Source organism: Lutra lutra, chromosome 8 (genome assembly GCF_902655055.1).
Source record: "Lutra lutra chromosome 8, mLutLut1.2, whole genome shotgun sequence".
NCBI lineage: Eukaryota > Metazoa > Chordata > Mammalia > Carnivora > Mustelidae > Lutra > Lutra lutra.
The window spans coordinates 102,303,188-102,324,382 of NC_062285.1; the positions used below are offsets into that span (position 1 = coordinate 102,303,188).

The 21,195-nt window shown below is 42.5% G+C and overlaps 1 long non-coding RNA gene across 1 annotated transcript; it reads left to right on the top strand.

Moving 5' to 3' along the window:
• The first annotated feature begins 6,840 nt into the window (after window positions 1-6,840).
• On the top strand, window positions 6,841-20,376 carry LOC125107599 (uncharacterized). Its single transcript, XR_007129609.1, has 3 exons — window positions 6,841-7,349; window positions 15,887-16,039; window positions 20,210-20,376. It is a non-coding gene; the product is annotated as an uncharacterized LOC125107599 (long non-coding RNA).
• The last annotated feature ends 819 nt before the right edge of the window (window positions 20,377-21,195 follow it).

Here is a 21,195-nt window from a genome sequence, read left to right on the forward strand (position 1 = left end):
TGCCATTTGCATTGATGTGGATGGAACTAGAGGGTATTATGCTAAGCAAAATAAGTCAATTAGAGAAAGAAAATCATCATATGATTTTACTCATATGTGTAATATAAGAAACAAAACAGAAGATCATAGAGGAAGAGAAGAAAAAAATAAAACAAGATAAAATCAGACAGGAAGACGAACCATAGGAGACTCTTAATCATAGGAAATAAACTAAGGGTTGCAGGAAGGGAGAAGGGTGGGGGAATGGGATAACTAGAGGGCACCTGATGTAATGAGCACTGGGTATTATATAAGACTGATGAATCACTGACCTCTACCTCAGAAAACAATAATACATTATATGTTAATTAACTGAATTTAAATTAAAAAAAAAAGTTTCCCTCTAACCCAGTACTCTACTTCTGAAGATGTTTCCGAAGGAAATAAATTGATTTTTGTGTAAGGGAAAAAAAAAGGGAAGTTAAACAGAGGTGCCTGGGTGATGTAGTTGGTTAGGCATCCGAATCTTGGTTTTGGCTAGGGCTGTGATCTTGGGGTCATGAGATCAAGCCCCATATCAAGCCCAGCACTGAGCTCTGGCTTAGCTTGAAATCTGCTTGAGATTCTCCCTCCTTCTTCCTCTTCCTCTGCCCCTCTCTGCTGCATGCTCCCTCTCTCTCTTTCAAATAAATAAATAAATCTTAAAAAAAAAAAAGGTAGAGGAAAAATTTTACCTCCCCTGTGGTACATTCAGAAAAAGAAGTGCTTTTTTCTTTAAAAAAAAAATTGCTATTATGGACCCTTTTAAAAAATTGAGTGTAGTTAACACAGAATGTTACATTAGCATCAGGTGTACAACTTAGTGATTTGACAAGTTTATATGTTATGCTATGCCTACCACAAGTGTAGCTACCATCTGTCTCATTACATCACTATTATAATATCATTCACTGTATTCTTCATGCTGTGCCTTTTATTCCCATGACTTACTCATTTATGGGCCTTTTTTTTTAGAGGGGACTTGAGCCAAAGGCAGATGCTTAACCGACTGAGCCACCCAGGCGCCCCGGGAGAGAGAGAGAATCATAAGCATGCTCCACAACCAGGGAGGAGCCCCACTGGGGGCTCGATCTCACAACCCTGAGATCATGACATGAGCCAAAGTCAGGAGTCAGATGCTTAACCAACTGAACCACCCAGGTGTCCCTGTTGGGTCTCTTTTTAACTAGGCTTAGGCACTTGGGAAATGCGTCATATTTAATGAGCGCAGGAAACTTTGTCATGAATGAGGATGAATAAAGAAACCAGTGTGACATGGGTGTGAATCCTTAGAAAATATCCTAAAATTACAAAGAGGTCATGGAACTTTGATGTGTCCCAGCTCCGAGAGGCGACAGAGAGTTCACACAGGAAAACCAAACCTATTCTAGGTACATCAAGCAGAAAGACCTCAACAAAGGGAATTTCTAGTTTGACACCTTTTGTGACTGTCTCATCTCTCATGCCCTGGGGCTCCACTGACACATCCTCAAGGTAACCTCATTGCCGGTTCTTGGGAGAAGATTCCTCCTGATTTCCTAACTCACTCTCTCTAGCCTGGTTTTAGTGCCAATCAGGGACAATCCCTATAAGACAACAACCACTTCTACTCGACTTTTTCCCCAAAGTGTGCTAACTTGACTGTGGCTCCCCCCTCCCCCCGCCCCCGCTTGTAAATTCAGGTTAGAATGGTACATACTGAGAGAAAAAGGGAAAAGAATTCTAGCAGAAGTATAAGCTGAACCTCCCCTCCCCAATTCTGTTGAAATATTAATCTGGAATCTGGTGACGAAAATGAAACAAAGGACGAGATGAGACAGGGTGCAGCAACACCTCCTTGTTCCCAAGTCGTGATGAAAAAATAAAGCTGACAAAAAACACTTTAGCAGACTTGAAAGGCCCTCATTGAATTCACTCCACGCTGCTATATAACAGCTTCACAAGATGCTGCTTTTCTTGTCAAGTCAACCACGGGGGTTGCAGAAACCCATTTTCCTGGCCCTGAGTTTCTCTTCCTCCTCCCCCTCATCTGCCTTTCGTTCACTTGGCTGCTTTTAGGGCTATCGTGGCTTAAATCCCCCATAGTCTACACGTAGATCAACAGACGGAGTCAGAGTTTTCTGTGGAATTAATATATTTCATAAAATACAAAAAACTCTGTCAAAATTAAATATGTATGCAATCGCTGTTTCCCGAGGCCATATTCAAGAGTTGGTGGGTGACATTCCCAGCCATCTCCAAGCTCCTCAAGCCGCCTCCTTTCCCCCAAGGTGGTTAACACTTTTTTACCAGTGGTGGTGCAGCAAGTTGAGTTGTGTTCCCCCAAAAGTTATGTCCAAATCCCAACCCTCGGTACCTGCAAATGTGTGACTTTATCTGGAAAAAGGGTCTCTGTGGATGTAATTAGTGAAATTATAAACTTTGAGATTGGATCATTGTGGATTTAGGATGGGCCCTAAATTCAATGTTGTGTCCCTACAAGATATAGAAATGAAGAAGACAGAAGACAATGTGAAGAGAAGGCAGAAACTGAAACTATGAGTCTACAAGCAAAAGAATGGCAAGGATACTGGCCACCCCCGTGGAATCGATTCTCCTTCAGAACTTCAGAACTTCTGAAGTCTCCTTCAGACTTCAGAATCAGTCTTCTAGACACCTTGGCTTTGAATGCGTGGCCTCCTGAATTCTGAGAGAATAAAGTTCTATTGTTTAAGCCACCCAGATTATAATAATTTGTTGTGGCAAACCTAAGAAACTAATACACGTTGGTATTTCTCGTTGCTAGCGTTTACTTTCTATACCCAATCCTGCTGTTATAGTTTCATCATAACAGAGCTTGGCATTTTTTTAACATAAAGGGCGAAATACTAAATATTTTAGGCTCTATGTGCCACACAGTGTGTGCCATAACTACTCTACCCCGCTCTCACGAACAAGGGCAGCCACAGACAATATGTAAATAAATGGAGATGACAGCGTTCCAATAAAACTTTATTCACAAGAACAGGTGGTGGGCCAGGTTTGGCCTGTAGGTCAGGTTGCTCAACCCTGGGTGAGGATGTTCACCTGTGATCCTGGTGCCCCATCTCTTGGCATCTTCCTAGAGTCTTCTTTATACCGTTTCTCCCTGAAGCACTAGGAGGTCTTCATGCAAGAAGGCTTGACATGGCTTGTTTGGGTTTTTCAAATTCTCTGATAGAGATTTGCTTTTAGTTCTCACTCTCAGCCACTGGTTCTTTTAAAATAATCACCTGGCCCAATTTGTCTCCTGTTTCTCAGAGTTAAGATATTGCTGTCGTGACATACATTTTCCTCTTCTTCGTACACCCTGCAGCCCCATTTGCATAGTGTGTTTCACAAACTAATGATGAAGGCGTTATGACTGTCATTTGACAGTGTTGAGTCGTCAGCGGCTGGGGACTGTGCTTCAGAGTGTGTGTGGGTGGCTTCAAACACTTGGGGGCAAGCAGCCCGACAGCTCTGTACTGCTGAGTGGAGGAAATAACAAGAAAAGAGAGAAGAGGCTGTTTATTGTAAGTAACTTTTATTTTAAGATCAAGGCCAATAGGAGGGGAGTTGGGAGGGGAGCATCAAAACAATAAATGAATATTTGGAGGCAGGGAATATAAGCTGGGAGGGGGAAGGAGGCAAAACAATCAAAATGGGATTTTATACTAGAAAATCAAAATCAGCTTGTAGAGAACAGTGGAGCTTTAAAATGCAAGTGTCAAGGTGAGAGAGGAAGGTTTACTTGGATTCGGAAAGAAATATTTGGGGTTGAGAAGGAAAAGGAAGCCAGAAACCTTCTAAAAAATCTGAGACAAATAGTCAGGCTCTGATGTAGACAATTTGTCCTCTCTTCCTTTGTCCAGATTCGTCCCTAGTTAGTTTCCTATGGCTGCTGTACCGAATTACCACAAACTTGCTGATTTAAAACAATAGAAATTTATTTTCTCCCAATTCTAGAGGCCAGAATTCTGAAACAAGTATCACAGGTGTCACCAGGGCTGTGGTCCCTCTGGAGGCTCTAGGGGGAGCCTCCAGAGGTACCAGGGGAGAAGCTGTTCTTTGCCTCTTTGAGCTCTGGTCACTGCAGTCTTCCTTAACTTATGGTCCCATCCCTGCATCCTCTGCTTCCGTGGTCACGTGGCCTCCCCCTTTTCTCTCTGCCTGCCCCTTTTCTGTCTATGTCAAAACTCCCTCTGCCTTCCCCTCATGGGAAGACAGGTGATGGCCTTTGTGGCCCTCCCAGATAATCCAGGATAATTCCCCATCTCAAAACCTTTCATTTAATCACATCTGCAAAGATCCTTTTTTTGGCCATAGAAGGTAATGTTCATAGGTTCCAGGGACTAGGATCTGGATATCTTTGAGGGAGGCATTTTCAGCCTACTAGAACTCCCAAACTTTATACCCAACCACAGGGAAAAGCAGTGTAGCTCATAGGTTCAGTTTCCTCCAAGGGCAGTCTGGCAAGAACCTTGAGCAAAGCAACGGAGTGGGAGCAAAAGGTTGGCTCAGTTTGTCAAATATTTCTTTCAACAATATAACATTTCAGCCCCTCTTCATAGACAGGCTCCCCACATATCCACATGGCTGCCTTCTCTTTAATCAGTCTTGGCAGTAGGGAGTGATTATGGAAAGGAACTAAAAACTGTAAAGGAGGGGGGGGTCATATTTTAAATAGGCAGAAACCCAGGAAAATTTTCTACAATGAACATTTTTCTAAGAAAAAAAAATTTTTCTAAATATGGACACAGGAGAACCTGGACCCTAGGGATGGGACCCATTGTACCGATACATACCCACCCACTTCCTCTTAATTTCAACATGCCTATAAAATCATACAAAACCAGGAAGCATTTTAAACTGCTTTCCACCTGAATATCCTGCCACATGCATCTCAGACTCATTACGCATAAGACAGGACACAATACCTCCCACCACCAACATGTTCTTCTTCCTTATTCATTGTTACAGCCCGAAAGCAGCTGTGTTAATTGGCCATCCATGAGCTTCAGAACTGAAAACCCCACGAACTATGTGCAGATATTTTTGTATATGCACATTGATGCCTTTTCCAGGGGAGAAATCAATAGCCTTCAGTCAGATTCTCCACAGAATTCTTGACTTCAAAAGGTGAAGAAAGGCCTGCCCTGACAGGGCACTCAGTCAGATCTACAGAAACATTGCTGCATAGCCTTGTGCATTTGCAATAGAGAATGCCCACTGCTTTGTTTTTGCATGCATTTGTCAAATTTGCGTGCACTGTCGTCATCAATTTGTAGGATAGCTGGCTGGGAGTCACAGTAAAACAAATTTTGGCACCATTCCCTCCCCTTCCCTACAAGTCCAAGATCAATCTTCTCTCTGAAGAAATGGATTTTGCTCTTAAGAACAAGGAAGCAGGGGACCATAATGAATACTTTTTCTGTGTCTAAGGATTATTTTAACATGCCAACACATACCAAACAGACTTTCACATTCTTGGAAGGCTTGCCTCCACTTCTTCCAATGTTACCTAATTCATCCTCAGGTCTCAGTTTAAGTATTTCTTTCCCCAATCAACACTCCTGGGAAAAGATCATAGACTCAAATTTTGAAATATGGGTCTTGTTGCTTACTGAATATCTATATGAGGGGAAGGAAACTGACCACGAGCTAGGAACTGGAGGCTGTCCCTCTGGTCTTAACTCTTGAAGCAACTCAGGATTTCCCTCCAACCCCATCCTCTTCTGGAATCACTTTGGTATCCTCAGGAAAGGTAGGGCTGGTGCTCAGCAGCACACAGACTTCAGTAGGCCATTGTATCAGAAAAGAGAGTTGAATGGCCATTTTGAAAACAAGGAGAGTCACAGTACTCCTTTAGAAAACTAAGAAGACCAAAAAGACTACGTCATTGAAAACAGTCATGATGAAGGTTCAAGGAAATAAAACATTAAGAATTATTTTCACTGGGGCGCCTGGGTGGCTCAGTGGGTTAAGCCGCTGCCTTCGGCTCAGGTCATGATCCCAGGTCCTGGGTTCGAGCCCCGCATCGGGCTTTCTGCTCGGCGGGAAGCCTGCTTCCTCCTCTCTCTCTCTGCCTGCCTCTCTGCCTACTTGTGATTTCTCTCTGTCAAATAAATAAATAAAAATCTTAAAAAAAAAAAAAAAAAAAAAAAAGAATTATTTTCATTGATTTTACCATTTAAAAAATGGTAAGATCTACTGATTCTAGACAGGCAGTTTTCCCTTCACAATATGTTCTTATATCAGCCCATATAGTTTGTTTGTGGCATGATCACAATTACAGCTGTATAATTTTATGTTTAATGACTTTCCTTTGGACTTGTCCATAGCTCTACAAGAGCAGAAGCTGCCCATCTTGTTAGTGCTTAACAGTGCCATTTTGGGTAGATACTAAAAAATATTTGATATGCAAACAGATGGATTAATGAATTAACACATAATTATGATTGTTCCTCTTCCCCTAAGAGAACTGTCCGTTGACCACAGCAGTTACTTGTCTCATTGGAAAGGCTTCTTGAAGTGGGGTCGTTCCTCCTGTCTCTGCTTCCAGCAGGGTTTCTCAACCACAACACAGTTGCCATTCTGGGCACGATGGTTCTTTGCTGGGGAGGGCGGTCCTGTGCTGTAGGCTGTTTAACCCAACTCGGGCCTCTACCCGCTCCATGCCACAAGCACTGCCCTCCTTCAGTCGTGACAACCAAAATTATCTCCAGACTTTGCCAAACTGAAAAACAATACTCAAAGAAAGAAGGGAATTGCAGGAGGTCTTTCTGAATCTGGGACAAGAGTCCACTGGCAGGTAGAAGAAGAGGAAAACAAAGCTGTGATTGAACGCCCAAAAAGCTATGCATCTGAGGCTCTCCCTACAGAGGCAGGTTTGTTTTTTTGTTTTTTGTTTGTTTGTTTGTTTGTTTTGGTGTTTTTTTTTCCATTTACTATAATAAATCTGTACCCCCCAAAATCCTTGTTTTTTTTGATCCTATCTTTGATGTTTTTTATTATCCTATACTTTGATGTTTTTTATTATTTCTTAATTGCTTGCTGAAAATATCTCTTGAATATTCCAACTTTATTTCTGTTGAACTAAGAAGAGGAATTTAAATTCTTTGGTGTGTGATTCAGCAGGACAGTTACCTCAGGCTGAGACAGATGGGAACCTAGAAAAGATTACAGAATTGGGGCAGCTGGGATGCGGCTCCCGAAACACCTGGGCTGCTCTCCTCAGCATGATCGGTGACAGCTTCTGACAGCTTCCTTCAGACAAGCAGCAAACTCATGGAAAGGTGACTGGAGCGACCAGGAGTCAAGTTCTTTAGAGGGTAGGTGCTAGAAATTTGCTTAGTAATCTCAGTTTCCTGTTTTTTCAGTTCTGGATCTTTCTACACAAAGCATGAGAGACAAGGGGATCTTAGAAGGGATAACGGTTTCTGCTGAAATGGCAAGTAATACTTTCGCTGTAAAAATTAATGCAGCTGTTTCTGGATCCTGGGGCACTGCAGAATTCATTTCGGTAGGAAACCTGCTCATTGTTAAGGAATGTACAAAGAATGAAGTTGCAAATGGAACACAAACTAAAACTGAAATGTACAAAGACCACATACTTTCCATTTTCCGTAACAGACCTCCTCCTCAGGAGTCCCATCCCACTGGGTAGCGGCCAGTTTGGGCGGGGTGGGGTGGGGTGATGGGAAGAACATATGAACTTTTCTAATGAATGCCCCACTTCCTTTAAAATACTCTGTGTTGATGAAACATTCTATTGATTGAAAGTTAAACTTCCTGTGGGAGCTGGATTTCTCCTTTCCCTTCCCTTCCTCAACGTGGCACCTGGGTGTAGAGGAAGGTTGCATCTCGCTGACACCAGGGAGACAGGGCTGGGGCTGGCCTGGTGCCTGTCCTTCTGGTGTCTCTACTGCAGGCCACTTGGTCCTGTCCTCAGGTATGTACAGGCTGGTGCCCACTAAGGGGAGCTGGGTCTGGTCTCCTTCAGAGTATCCTGAAGGTGGGAGCTGCTAAAGTCCGCAACTGAGGCACTCATCTCGGTCTGTTCTCTGAGTTTGGTTAGGGTCACCCTGGGTACTCAGCCCTAGCTCCCCTCCCCCTCCACTTGCTGGTTGCTGTGCACCCACTGGAAGTCCAGCCACTAATCCCAGATATTTCCCAGCCCACCTCGAGTTTCCAGCAACAAGGCTTATTGGCTTCACCCCCGCATAGTGATATCTTGTAGCCAGTTTCTCAACCTGAATCTCCTCTGTTTTCAGCAGCCCCTCAGAGGATTTGAGAACTTCTAGATTCCTCAAATGCCATACAAACCCTAAGGAGTCAGGAGCTCTACCTCAGATGTCTCTTTGCACACCTCCCTCTCTTTTTTGATATCAACTCCATGTGTGGCACTGCTAAGCGATAACAAGACAGCTTCTGCAGAGTTTATGGACAAGTGCAACAGAAACATAATGTTATACAAATGTATTACTTTATTATAATTGTGATAATACCATAAACAAGGAAAAACAAAGGTCCCTATGCTGTCTGCCCACCTCTTATTGATCTGATGACCTCCCTCCTTCCTTAGAGAAGATAGGAACGACACAAGGTTCTCCCAGCCTCACTACCTGTTCTGTGACCTGTGTCTCCCTTCTCCTTCCCATAATTCCTCAAGGCAGGAGGTGGGCTGTCCACACATTCACTTCCCAATCCCCCTATACTCTTGTAGCAGGGACTAGTCTTACTGAGTTCTCTCTCTCTCTCTGGAATATTACTTCCATTTTAGCTCACCAGATTTTGTTCTTGATATGTTAATGATGGCTCAGGAAATTTTGAAAATCATCTAATCTCTTAAGATGATGTCTTAAGACTGCTTTTAAGACTGCTATTTAGTCTCCCAACTGCTCTGGAAGTCAAAAGTGGGGTATGGATTTTCGGCCGTCTTTGCATTCCTACTGCTACAATCCTAATCCTCCCCAAAGCCAGCAGTCAGCTCTGGCAGAACAGAGAATTGGCCATGCATAAAATTATAAAAGATAAAAGTGTAAGTCATTAGGGGCGCCTGGGTGGTTCAGTGGGTTAAAGCCTCTGCCGTCGGCTTGGGTCGTGATCCCGGGGTCCTGGGATCGCACCCCACATCGGGATCTCTGCTCGGCGGGGAGCCTGCTTCCCCCTCTACCTCTCCGCCTGCTTGTGATCTCTGTCTGTGAAATAAATAAATAAATAATCATTTTTTTTAAAGTGTAAGTCATTAATAAGAAAAAAAAGCACAAGATATATCCTTGTTACTTCCACTTCACACACTGATGGAGCATTTTAGGTGTGGGAGACAAAGCCCAGGGCCAATCCCGTGGAGTGGGGAGGTTGAGATAAGGCTCAGCATGATAAAGTCAGTGTTTCTCACTAGGCTAAGGAGGTTTTTCTATCTTACCTGGATAGATACAAAAAGTAGAACTTGTGTAAGAGAGGAAACTGGAGAAGGAAAAACTAGAGAGTTAGGGCTCTCCTCAAAAACTTGGCAGGAAAGCAGGCCTGAGGGAGAGGGATGGCTACCAGTAAGACACTCCCTATGGGGGTGGAGGCTGCAGACAGTAGTAATAGGGGTGTCTGATGTCTGATTTCCTCTCCATCTGCTCCCATTTTTTGCCCTTGTCATATCACTACCTTAGAGAATGGAAGTGCAGCTATGGTCCTATTCCGGAAAGAAATAAACCAAAAAGAAATGGAGGTTTGGTGATAAAATGACCAGAAGCAACTGAGAAGAATCTGGGAGCAGGAATTTGGGGTGAGAGCTGACAGGCTATAACTAGGACAGATATCTTCCCTAACTCCATTCCCAAATCTGAGCACTTCCAGCTCTATGTGAAGGAGATAGAATTTTCTTTTTCTTTTTTTTTTTTTTTAAGATTTTATTTATTTGAAAGAGAGAGAGAGAGCATGAGCACAGGGGAGAGGGGGAACCAGGCTCCCCACTGAGCCAGGAGCCTGTCATAGGACTTGATCCCAGGACTCTGGGACCATGATCCCACCGAAGGCAGAGACTTGACCGACTGAGCCACCCAGGTGCCCCACAGATCAAGTTTTCCAATGGTCAATGCTAATATGGTAGATTAAAAGTGGCTGCCAATTGTTGGTTACTTCCTATACAGAGAAGTGGTATTTATTTCCCACCATTTTGCATTTGTCATTGCTTGAACCAAGAGAATGTGGTGATAGCTATGCTCTGCTGATTCTGAACCTAAGTCTTTAAAAGCAGGGCAGTTTATGCTTTTCAAAACTCCATGTCACTACACAGCTATCATAGATAAGGAAAATCCTCCTAGGAACCTTACCTCAGTTAGAACCACCTTATCTGACAAAAGTTAGATTAACACAAGAAAAGCAAACAGAAGTTTATTAACATATGCAACACACACACACACACAAAATCATTCAGCAATGAGTCACTCAAAGAGGTGATTAGAACTTCGGCTTACTTAGTATCTTAGCAGAGGAACAATAAATTTTTAGAGAAATGACAAGACAAAGGAAGGAGTTTTTGTTTCTAGGACATCAGGCTGGGAGGTAAATTATATGGGAAAAATATTAGATAAGGGCTAGCTAGCTAGAGCAAGATTTGCTCTGGTGTGGTCCATGGCCTGATAAGGGTCTAGATTTGTCTCTGGTGACTAACTTCTGTCATTCCTGGTAGAGAGGGGAAGGAGGACACCTTTATAAATTTATGTCCTGTTTTTGGACAAATAGGGGGAAAGAAGGGAGTTTGTCTTGCATCTACTCTTCTCAGTTGCCTTTCAAAATAATTCTTACGTCGAAGTGGCATATTTTGGGGTGGCATATTCATCTACTCTTCACTAGGTCTAGAAAGATCACATAGAGAAAACCACATGAAAAGCTCAGATAGAGACTGACAAGCCCTGGGATGATATGGAGAAAGAGCGAGACCCAGCCAAGCTCAGCCTTCCAGCCCTCCTTTCCAAGATGCCAGACATGTGAGTGAGCCATTGGATACTGTAGCCCTGACCATGACCTGATTTTACCAACATGAAAAACCTCCAGAAAAGACCAGCAGAAGAACCTCTTAGCTGATCCCAGTCAATTCATAGAAGCATGAGATAGTGGTTGCTTTAAGCCTCTAAGTTTTGGGGGTGATTTGTTATGCAGCAATCGATAAGTGGAACAGTAGGGTAGGGCCCAAGGTGGCAGCAGGGAAAGAGAGTGTGGTGTATTGTGCATTGGCTTTTACATGCCTCCATCCAGAAGTGACAGGTAAAATTTCCATTCCTATTTCATTAGCAAAAGCAAGTCCTATAGCCATGCTTAACTTCAGGGACTTTATGTCCAGGAAAGAAAGTCCAGAGTGAAATCTACCACCCCACCTCTAGCAGCAAGGGAGGCTGGGGAAGCCGAGCAGGTTTGTAACGATTTGTTATATGGATTCATTACCTAGGGCTGGGCACACTGCAGCCCTGAACACAATCAAGATACTGTTGTTGGGGGGTGAAGGCAGGAATACATACAGCATTTGCTCCAAGAAGGGAGTGGTAAGTGACAGAGAGATTGCAATGGCTGACACTAGCTCTTGCACCCTGCCCTGACCCTGGCCCTACCCACTAAACTTGAGTTCTCGCCATCCTCACACTTTCAATCCATATATTTGGAATTTGAGTTTGGAACAAGAAAGGGAGAGAGAGAAGGGAAAGAGGAAGAAGTAAAGGAGGGATGGAGAAAAGAGGCAACAGTTACGTACTTGGGTGTGAAATGAAAGACAGACCTTGAGTGCTCCTGACTCTAACTTCAGCACTTTTTCCACCACTTAGGGGGAGAAAATGATTAGTGTTTGCACAAAAATGTCAAACAGAATGACAAAGGGAAAGGGAACATTTCAAAGAAGTGTGAAGTGTGTGGCAGTCTGGGTGGTCTGGTTGAAAAAGGGAAAAAAAAATTCTTCTCAAGTTGTGCTTTGGGAAACTCTTGGAGGAATGGAACATTCTGATCTAAGGCTTACTGCCTTGAGTGCTCTCTCTATCCACAGCCCTAATGTAGATAACTGGTTTTTTTCTCCCCTTTCTTCTAAGTTCCCAGCTCAGCTCACAGTTTCTTCCTTGTTGGTCAAAATTAAAACCAAAATAGCAACTCTTTTTTTCATTTCTATATTAAGTGAAAGATAAAATCCTAAGGAAATGTTTAACCATCTTCAAAAGACTTTTCATATATTGTCCTCAAGAGAACTTTATTTACCATCCTCATTTTACTTGTTAAAGAATTGGGGCTAAGGGACGCCTGGGTGGCTCAGTTGGTTAAGCAGCTGCCTTCGGCTCAGGTCATGATTCCAGCGTCCTGGGATCGAGTCCCGCATCGGGCTCCTTGCTCAGCAGGAGCCTGCTTCTCCCTCTGCCTCTGCCTGCCATTCTGTGTGCCTGTGCTTGCTCTCTCTCCCTCTCTCTCTGACAAATAAATAAAAAATCTTTAAAAAAAAAAAGAATTGGGGCTAAGAGAGGTTAATTTATCCAAATTTACCTAACACATCTGAAACTAGATCTAGTCACCTTTATAATGCCTTAAGTTAACCACCAAAATACTCAGACTTTCAAGAAGTTATTTGGTGCATTGTTCTTAATAGAACCTGGGATCTAGAAATTGTCTAGATAGCTTGGCCAGCATTTATTGTCTCATTCAGGAATACAATTTCTAGTTCCTCCTTCTGATAGAACTGTCTTTAGTATCCTCCCACATCTATATCATTTTTGCTTTCTCTCTACTTTTATTCTCATCCAAAAGTTCCCCACTGTACTCCTACCTAGCAGATATGGGTTTCCATACATGTGGATATCTCAAGTCATGTCCATTTGTGGCCAAGTCTGTTTATGCCGATTTTACTCACTTGACTTTATGATGCCTATTAGGTATATTTTCTGCCTTATATTGAAGCCTCAAGTTCACCTAGTTTTTGTCCCTGCTTTGCTGTCTCTCCCACTCTAGCCCCTTCAAATAAATCATATTACCCACAAAGCCTGCCTTGGGCATCAGTAAAACTTTGAAGGGATTCATCATCATTTTGCCCTGATTATCAGATCAATGGCTCTTATATTTCCTGGTTCTCTTGGGCCCTGAACCTAGTTCCTGTTTTCTGCCTAGTCCTGCTGGTTAGTGGCATGAAGTTGCTCTTCCAATTTCGTCTATGCCCATCCTAAAAAATGCCTTATTGAAGCATGCGATAATAATGAGAACTGCCATTGGATATGGGTCTACCACATGTCTACCTCTAAGCTAAATATTTTATATATTATTGCATTTACACCTGTAGGGGAGGAAAAATAATTTACCCTCTACTCTTCTAAGTTCTCTGCTGGGAACTCTGTAACAAAAAACAGATTAACAAAAGAAATACAGACAAATTTATTAACATGTATACTTCATATATGAATGGGAGACAGTAACTCTCAGAGGTAGTTTAGAGTTTGGGCTTAAATATTATTTTCAGCTAAAGACAAAAGAGAGAAGGGTATGGGGGAAGTCAGTTATGGGGAAATGAGCAGGAAAAGTATGGTAAACAAGAATAAGTTTTGCTATGCAGACTTAAGTCCTGTGCCTTCTCCTTTGATGGGTTGAATTTCTTCTGATTTAGTCATTCTTCTCCCCCTGGGGCAGAGAGGGAGACCCCCTTAAAAATGGAGGTTTCCTTATAAATGTAAAGTTCCCTTACAAAAGGGTAACTTCTAATTTGTTTTCAGAGCTTCTTCTTTGTCTTCTCTTTCTCAAAATAATTCTTACGCCAAAGATTTGGGGTGGCACATCTTACCACCCTTCACTCCTCATGACAAACCAGCCAGGTACTTCTATTCCCTTCATTTTTCCAGGAAGAAGAAACAGAAGCAGCATTAGTGCTGGGAAATATTCCTCATATTTTAAGTAAACCTCTTGTCTGGACATGTGGCACTGTGCTGGGTTCTCTACATATACTACTTCATCTGGTCTTCCCAACAGTCCTGCAAACTGTCTAGGCATTCTCATTTTTACTTTTTTGGGGGTCAGGGGAAAGGGGACACTGAGGCTCAAGGAGACTAGGTGACTTCTGAAGCAGGCCAAGGTTTAAACCTCAGTCTCCTCTCTAGCCACACAGGCCTGCTTGCCAGACCCTTTTTAGGACCTTTGTCCTAATTGTTGCCTCTGCCTCAATGCTCTTCCCCCATATCCACATGTCTCCCTTCCTCACCTCCTCCACATTACTTGTTCAAATGTCACCTATCAGTGAGGATTTCCCTCCCTCTTGTGTTAGACCTATACCTTCACTCATGGCTGTTCCTCACCTCTTCCCCACTTTATTTTTCTCCATAGCACTTATCACTCTCTGACACCACACATTTTAGTTACTAGAATGCAAGTTCCAAGACAGGATTTTTGTCAATTCACTACACTAGTATGTGTACAGTTTTTGAGAAGTATTTGTTGAAAGAATGGATGGGTAAATAAATATCTAATTCCAAAGTCTATTCCCTTTCACCATGGTATTCTCAGATCTTTTGTGTCAATCATATCTTCCTTTTGCTTCTAGGTTACTTTCTCATGCTAAGGAATTTTTTTTTTTAAATATATGCCTACATTCAGTATTATCAAGGAAAAGAAGAAACAAGTCCAGCCCCTGGAAACTGCACTAGCAGCAGTTTTGAGCTTTCTCAAAGAACACTTATTATGTGCCTTCTTGTTTGTGATGCTCTGCTAGGTATTATGCAGAAAATATTAAACCAGAATGTTTATCTCTGGCTCCATCTCCCCCTCTAGTTGGCTGGTTACTGGGAGAGGCAGCACAGGTGCCTATGAACAAATGGAATACACATAGCATGTACCACCCAGGCCTGAATGATAGGTGTTGGGAGCCAATGTTTAGAGGTCAGTCGGTCAGAGAGCAAATCCATGGGAGTTTCACTATTAGACAGGATGGGGTTTCCATAAATCAACCAAAGAGAACTTTTCCATCCAAAATCTGTTTGATTTGGGGAGCTACTGCTGAGAAGCCATTTATCTCTTACACAGTGAGCTTCCTTACAAGTTCATGGTTTGGTTGCTGGAACCAAACATTTGACTGAAGAAGCCACAATAACCATAACGCTGGAAGAAGAAATTGCAGCATCCTCTGTCCTTGGGAAGAACCCATTTTTCACGGTGCCATGCAGATCTTGGGCCTAATGCCAACTCTTTTTTAAAACTAATTTACTGGGATGCCTGGGTGGCTCAGTCGGTTGGGTGTCTGCCTTCAGCTCAGGTCATGGTCTCAGGGTTCTGGAATCAAGCCCTGCATTGGGCTCCCTGCTCAGTGGGGAGTCTGCTTCTCCCTCTGCCCCTCCACATGCTCATGTTCTCTCTCTGCCTCTCTCTGAAATAAATAAATAAAAATCTTTTTTAAAAAAAGGATATAGGTATATATTCACAGATGCCAGTCCGTTAACTGGCAGGGCTAAATGACTTTTTATAAGTGAATAAACCATAAACAAAGCCATCTCCAAGATAGCCTCCAACAGTCCCCACTCCTGAGATCTATACCCTTGTGTAGTTCCCTCCCACATCATGCTAGAGTTGGTCTGTTTGACCATTAGCATACAGCAGAACTAGTGACATGTCACTTCCTAGATTAGGCTATAAAAATAAAAGGTGAGGGGTGCCTGGGTGGCTCAGTGGATTAAAACCTTTGCCTTCAGCTCAGGTCATGATCCCACGGTCCTGGGATCAAGCCCCGAATCCGGCTCTCTGCTCAGCAGTGAGCCTGCCTCCCCCCACCCCCTGCCCGCCTGCCTCTCTGCCTACTTGTCTGTCAAATACATAAATAAAAAATCTTAAAAGAAATAAAAGGTGAGGAATTGAAACCTTCTGCCAACAGCCATGTGAACACATCTGCAAGTGGATTCTCCTCAAAGCTTCATTCAAGCTTTCAGAAGACAGCCATCCCTGCTGACAGATTGCCTGCAACCTCATGAACCAGAACCCTTGGCTCAGCTACTCCTGGACTCTGCACTGTTGTTGTTTAAAGTTGGTAAGTTTGGGGCACCTGGGTGGCTCAGTGGGTGAAGCCTCTGCCTTCAGCCCAGGTCATGATCTCAGGATCCTGGGATCCAGTCCTGCATCTGTCTCTCTGCTCAGCAGGGAGCCTGCTTCCCCCTCTCTCTCTGCCTGCCTCTCTGCCTACTTGTGATATCTCTCTCTGTGTCAAATAGATAAAATAAAATCTTAAAAAAAATGTTGCTAAGTTTTAGGGTAATTTGTTATGCAGCAATAGATCACTAAGACAATTTTTCATCCCAAAATCCTCCCCTCTCCTAGGGCATATGAGCAATGTCTCTTTCACCATTCCTAGACATTTTGCACTTTGTTTGGCAACATATATTTCATAAGAAAAGACACAATTTAGTACCAGCATTTTCTTAGCTACCTGGTTTTAAAATCAGCTTCACTCAAGCCAGAACTTTAAAAAGGGAGAAAAACGACCTTATTGGATGTAGTAGGGGTCCCACTATGATTTCCAGCTCTAGTATTTCAAGATTACATGTTACTGTTACCAAAATTTCCCTTCTTTCATGGCTTTCATTCCATCATGCTTACCTACTTCCTATGAATCTTCCTATAAATCCACTGATTGCTTTAAAGGAATCACATTCATAGGGCTTGGTTCTCTTTCGATACTTTTTAAATTCATACATTTGCTCTTCAGTTCATGATAAAATGTTCTTTGAAGATCTCTGAAGAATGTTTTTAGGTCTAAGAATTTAAAAACATTAAGTGGGGCGCCTGGGGCTCAGCTGGTTAAGCATCCGAATCTGGATTTCAGCTCAGGTCATGACCTCAAGGTCATGAGAGGGAGTCCCCCATCAGGCTCTGCGCTGGGTGTGGAACCCACTTAAGATTCTCTCTCTCCCTCTCCCGCTGGCCCCTCCCCCTGTGTGCTCGCGCTCTCTCTCTCTCTCTCAATAAATAAGTAAATAAGTAAAAGTAAGTTAAAACATGGAATTCAACTGCTTCGGCCATTCAGTGTTTGACCTAGGAGGTAATGTATAAGAAGGTCTCAGAACAGTTCCTAGCATATGTGTTCAGTAAAATTATTATTTATATAGAAGTGCAGATTGACTCCCTATTATATAGATAAGGAGATGCTTAATGTGCTTAATACATAGAGACCAAAATAGGGAAGAATTATCCGCTAACAGCTTGGACTCCACAGTGGATGTCAAATTCAGAATAGCTCTTATAATTCTAGTCAAGAACGCCCCCATAGCATGGATTCTATGATTTCTCCATCATCTGTCATATAGAGCTGTTAACAAAGCTGGTCTCTCAAATGCTTCCTGATAGGTCATTGTATAATGATCCAGCATAAAATGACTCAAAAACTTCTGTGGATAGTTAATATCCATAATATTATTAAAGGAAGGAAGGAAGAATTGATCATTTTCCAAACTTTAATTGTCCTTAGTTCTGACCCACAAATAATTGTGCAAACTCACTTTGAGTATATTATAACTTTGCAGATCAGGTAAAATGTATACATGGTTTTATGTGTCAATAATTAAACATTACTGTGCCTTTGGATAAACACATTTCTTAGATTTAAGCTAGAAAATTACTGCCTCACACCTCTAGGAAACCAGGTATACATTTTACCTGATCTGCAAAGGTATAGGCCATTATAATATCCTCAAAATGAGTTTGCACAATTACTTGTGGGTCAGAACTAAGGGCAATTAAAGCTTTGGAAAATGACCCTTCCTTCCTTCCTTCCTTCCTTTGATGAATTTACTTTGAAGAACTAAAATTTATTTTCCCTTTTCCCCATCTTTATTGAGGTGTAAGTGACAAATAAAATTGTACATATTTACGGTACATAATTTGATGTTTTGACATAATATACATTGTGAAATAATTGTCACAATCATGCTAATTAACATGAAAAAATGATGTTTCCAAATTTAAAAAATTTGAGTTGCAAGTGATTCCCTCATGATTTTACAAAGGAAATGAAGACAAACTGTAAAAAAAATGAAACAACAGAATATTACCACAAGAGAAAGCAGTTCCTGGGTGTTGTCTAGACAGGCATTCAGAAAGCAGTGACAGTATTACTTGTTCTTTTTCTTTTAACCACTTATTGAGAGAAAGAATATCAATTTTCATGTCATAAATAAGTCACTGAAGATGATTACATTCCCCCTTCCTTCCCCAGAGAAAAAGGAAACTGAAAAGTTCAACATAAAATATACATTATTATACTTGTGCAGGCCTATAAGAGCAAAAGTTTTCTTATAACCTCATTACAATAAAACTACTAACACCTCTTGCTTACTAACACCATATTAATCAGGATCTTGAAGTTATATGGTCCCTTATACCCCAAACACATGTAACTAATTTGATCCAATACTAGTTACCTTGTTCTGTATAGCAACAACCAATAAATTTATCAGCCTAACACAGCAACCACTTACTACCTCACAATTCTCTGGGTTAGCAATTTGATTTGGGCTCAGAAGAGCCATTCTTCTGATCTTGGCTGGACTAACCCACTGGGGTGTGGTCAGCTGCTGGTTGGCTAAAGGGCTCTAGTTCTATGGGAGGGCTTATCTAAGACGACCTCAGTTGGGACAGGTCATCTCTGCCCCACATAGGCCTTTGACCTTGAGGCAATTTCCTGGCCTCTCCGGTGCTCTCTGCTGGCTCACTCACATCAACATACAAATACGCTGTCACTTCTCTCACACCCAGAAAGTCCACTTTCATCTTTAGCTAACACCTTATCTCTGTTCATTCTTATAGCAAAACACTTGAAAAAATGTCTGTACTCACTGTCTTCAATTCCATTCTTCCCATTTTTGCTTAAAACCTACTCCAAAAGGTTTTAGCCCACACCATTCTGCCCAAGTGGCTCTTGTCAAGGTCACCGATAACCTTTATGTTGCTCAGTTCAACGATCCATTCCCATTCCTTACATGACCTGTCTGCATTTGATATGTGTCACCACCCCGTCTTCTCAAAACACTTCCTTCACCTGGCTTCTGGGCAGCACACCCACGTGCCTGTCGTCCTCCCTCACTAGCTTCCCCTTCCAGGTCTCTTGGCTGGCTCCTTCTTATCTTCTTGATCTCTCAATGTCACAGTTCCTCCGAGCTCAGTCCTTGGATTTTTCTCTTCTCTTCCTTGATTTTACTCAGTTCCCTGGTGATCTCATCCAGTCTCCTGGTTTTAAGTACCATCAATATTCTGATAACTCCAAATTTATATCCCCATCCTCTACCCCAAGTCCAGACATAAATAGCCAGCTGCCTAGAAGGTATCTCCACTTGGATGTTAGATTTTTCTATTTCTGCTGCAACAAACTGGGGAGTTTAAAACAACATGAATTTAATGGGGCACCTAGGTGGCTCAATCAGTTGGGTGTCTGCCTTTGACTCAGGTTGTGATCTTGGAGTCCTGGAATCGAGTCCCACATCAGGCTCCCTGTTCAGCAGGGACTCTGCTTCTCCCTCTTCCTCTGCCCCTCCCCCCAGTCATGCATACACTCTCTCAAATAAATAAAATCTTAATAATAATTTAAAAAGATCATGAATTTATTATCTTACTGTTGTGGAGGTCAGAAATCCAAAATGGGTCTCACTGGGTAAAGTCAAGTTGTCAGCAGGGCTGCATTCCTTCTAAAGGCTCTAGGGGAGAATTCATTTTCCTAGATTTTCCAGTTTTTAGAGATTGCTGGCATTTCTTTGCTTGTGGCCCCTTCGATGCTCAAAGCCAGCAATGGCTGTCAAGTCTTTCTCACTTGCACTACTCTGACACTGACTTCTTAGTCTCCCTCTCCCACATTTAAAGACTTATAATTATATTACATACACCTGGATAGTGCAGGATATCCTCCCTATCATAAGGTAGGCTAATTAGCAACCTTAATTCTACGACTTTAATTCCCCCTTGCCATGTAACCAAACTTATTCACAGGTTCCAGGGATTAGGAACTGGATGGCCCCTTTTGGGGGGTCATTACCCTGACTTCCACAAATGCCTTATAGTCATGTCAAACCTAGCATATCCAGATTGACCTCCGGATCTTACCAAGCCTGCTCCTCTCTAGGTCTTCCTCGATTTCAGTCTGTGCCAACTTCATCTTTCCAGTTGGTCAGAGCACCAAGTTTAGAGTCAACTTTTTCTTCTCTTCTCTTTCTAGGTCATATCCAGTCGATGAGCAAATCCTGTGGACTCCACCTGCAGAATATACTTAGCATCTGATGATTCTCAAAACCTCCTTTGCAAACATGGGTTCATTCCCCTCCAGTACTATCCCGGGTTGCTGGTAATGGTCTCTAGATCTCCCAGAGTATCCTAATAGCCTCCCAACCCTTCTCTGTGGGTTTCTACCCTGGCCTACCAGTGCCTGTTTCCTGTCTGCCCCCACATAGTCTATTCTCAATATAACAGCCAGATGATATATTTTTTTAAAAAGATTTTTATTTATTTGACACAGAGAGAGCATGAGAGAGAGCACAAACAGGGGGAGCAGCAGGCAGAGGGAGAAGCAGACTCCTGGCTGAGCAGGGAGCCTGATGTGGGACTCAATCCCAGGACCCTGGGATCATGACCTGAGCTGAAGGCAGACACTTAACTGACTGAGCAACCCAGGTGCCCCATCCAGATGACATTTTTACAACAGAAGTCAGAAGTCAGTCAACCATAAAAGCTAACGACAGCAACGCCCACATGATCTGGCCATTCCTCCTACTTCTCCAGCTTCTTCTGTTCTTCCCTGACACACTTGCTTCACTCTACCCACTAAGGCCTCCCTGCTTTGTCTCTGTCCAGGCACCTCCTCAGGGCTTTTGTATTTGGCACTCTATTGTTTGAAAGGTTTACTATATGGGTCTCTTCATCTCCCTTAATCTTTGCTCCAAGTCACATTTTCAGTGAGGCTTTCCGTATTCATTATCTTTTATTTTTTAATTTTCCCCCTTTTTCTTTTATTGAAGTTTAGTTGACACACAATGTTACATTAGTTTCAGGAGTACAAGGTAGTGATGTGACAAATCTGCTTGTTATGCTATGCTCACTACAAGTGTGGCTACCGTCTCTCACCATACTACACTATCATAATACCATTGCTATAGTCCCTCTGTGTACCTTTTATACTTCCCGCTCCCCTTCACCAACTTTATTTAT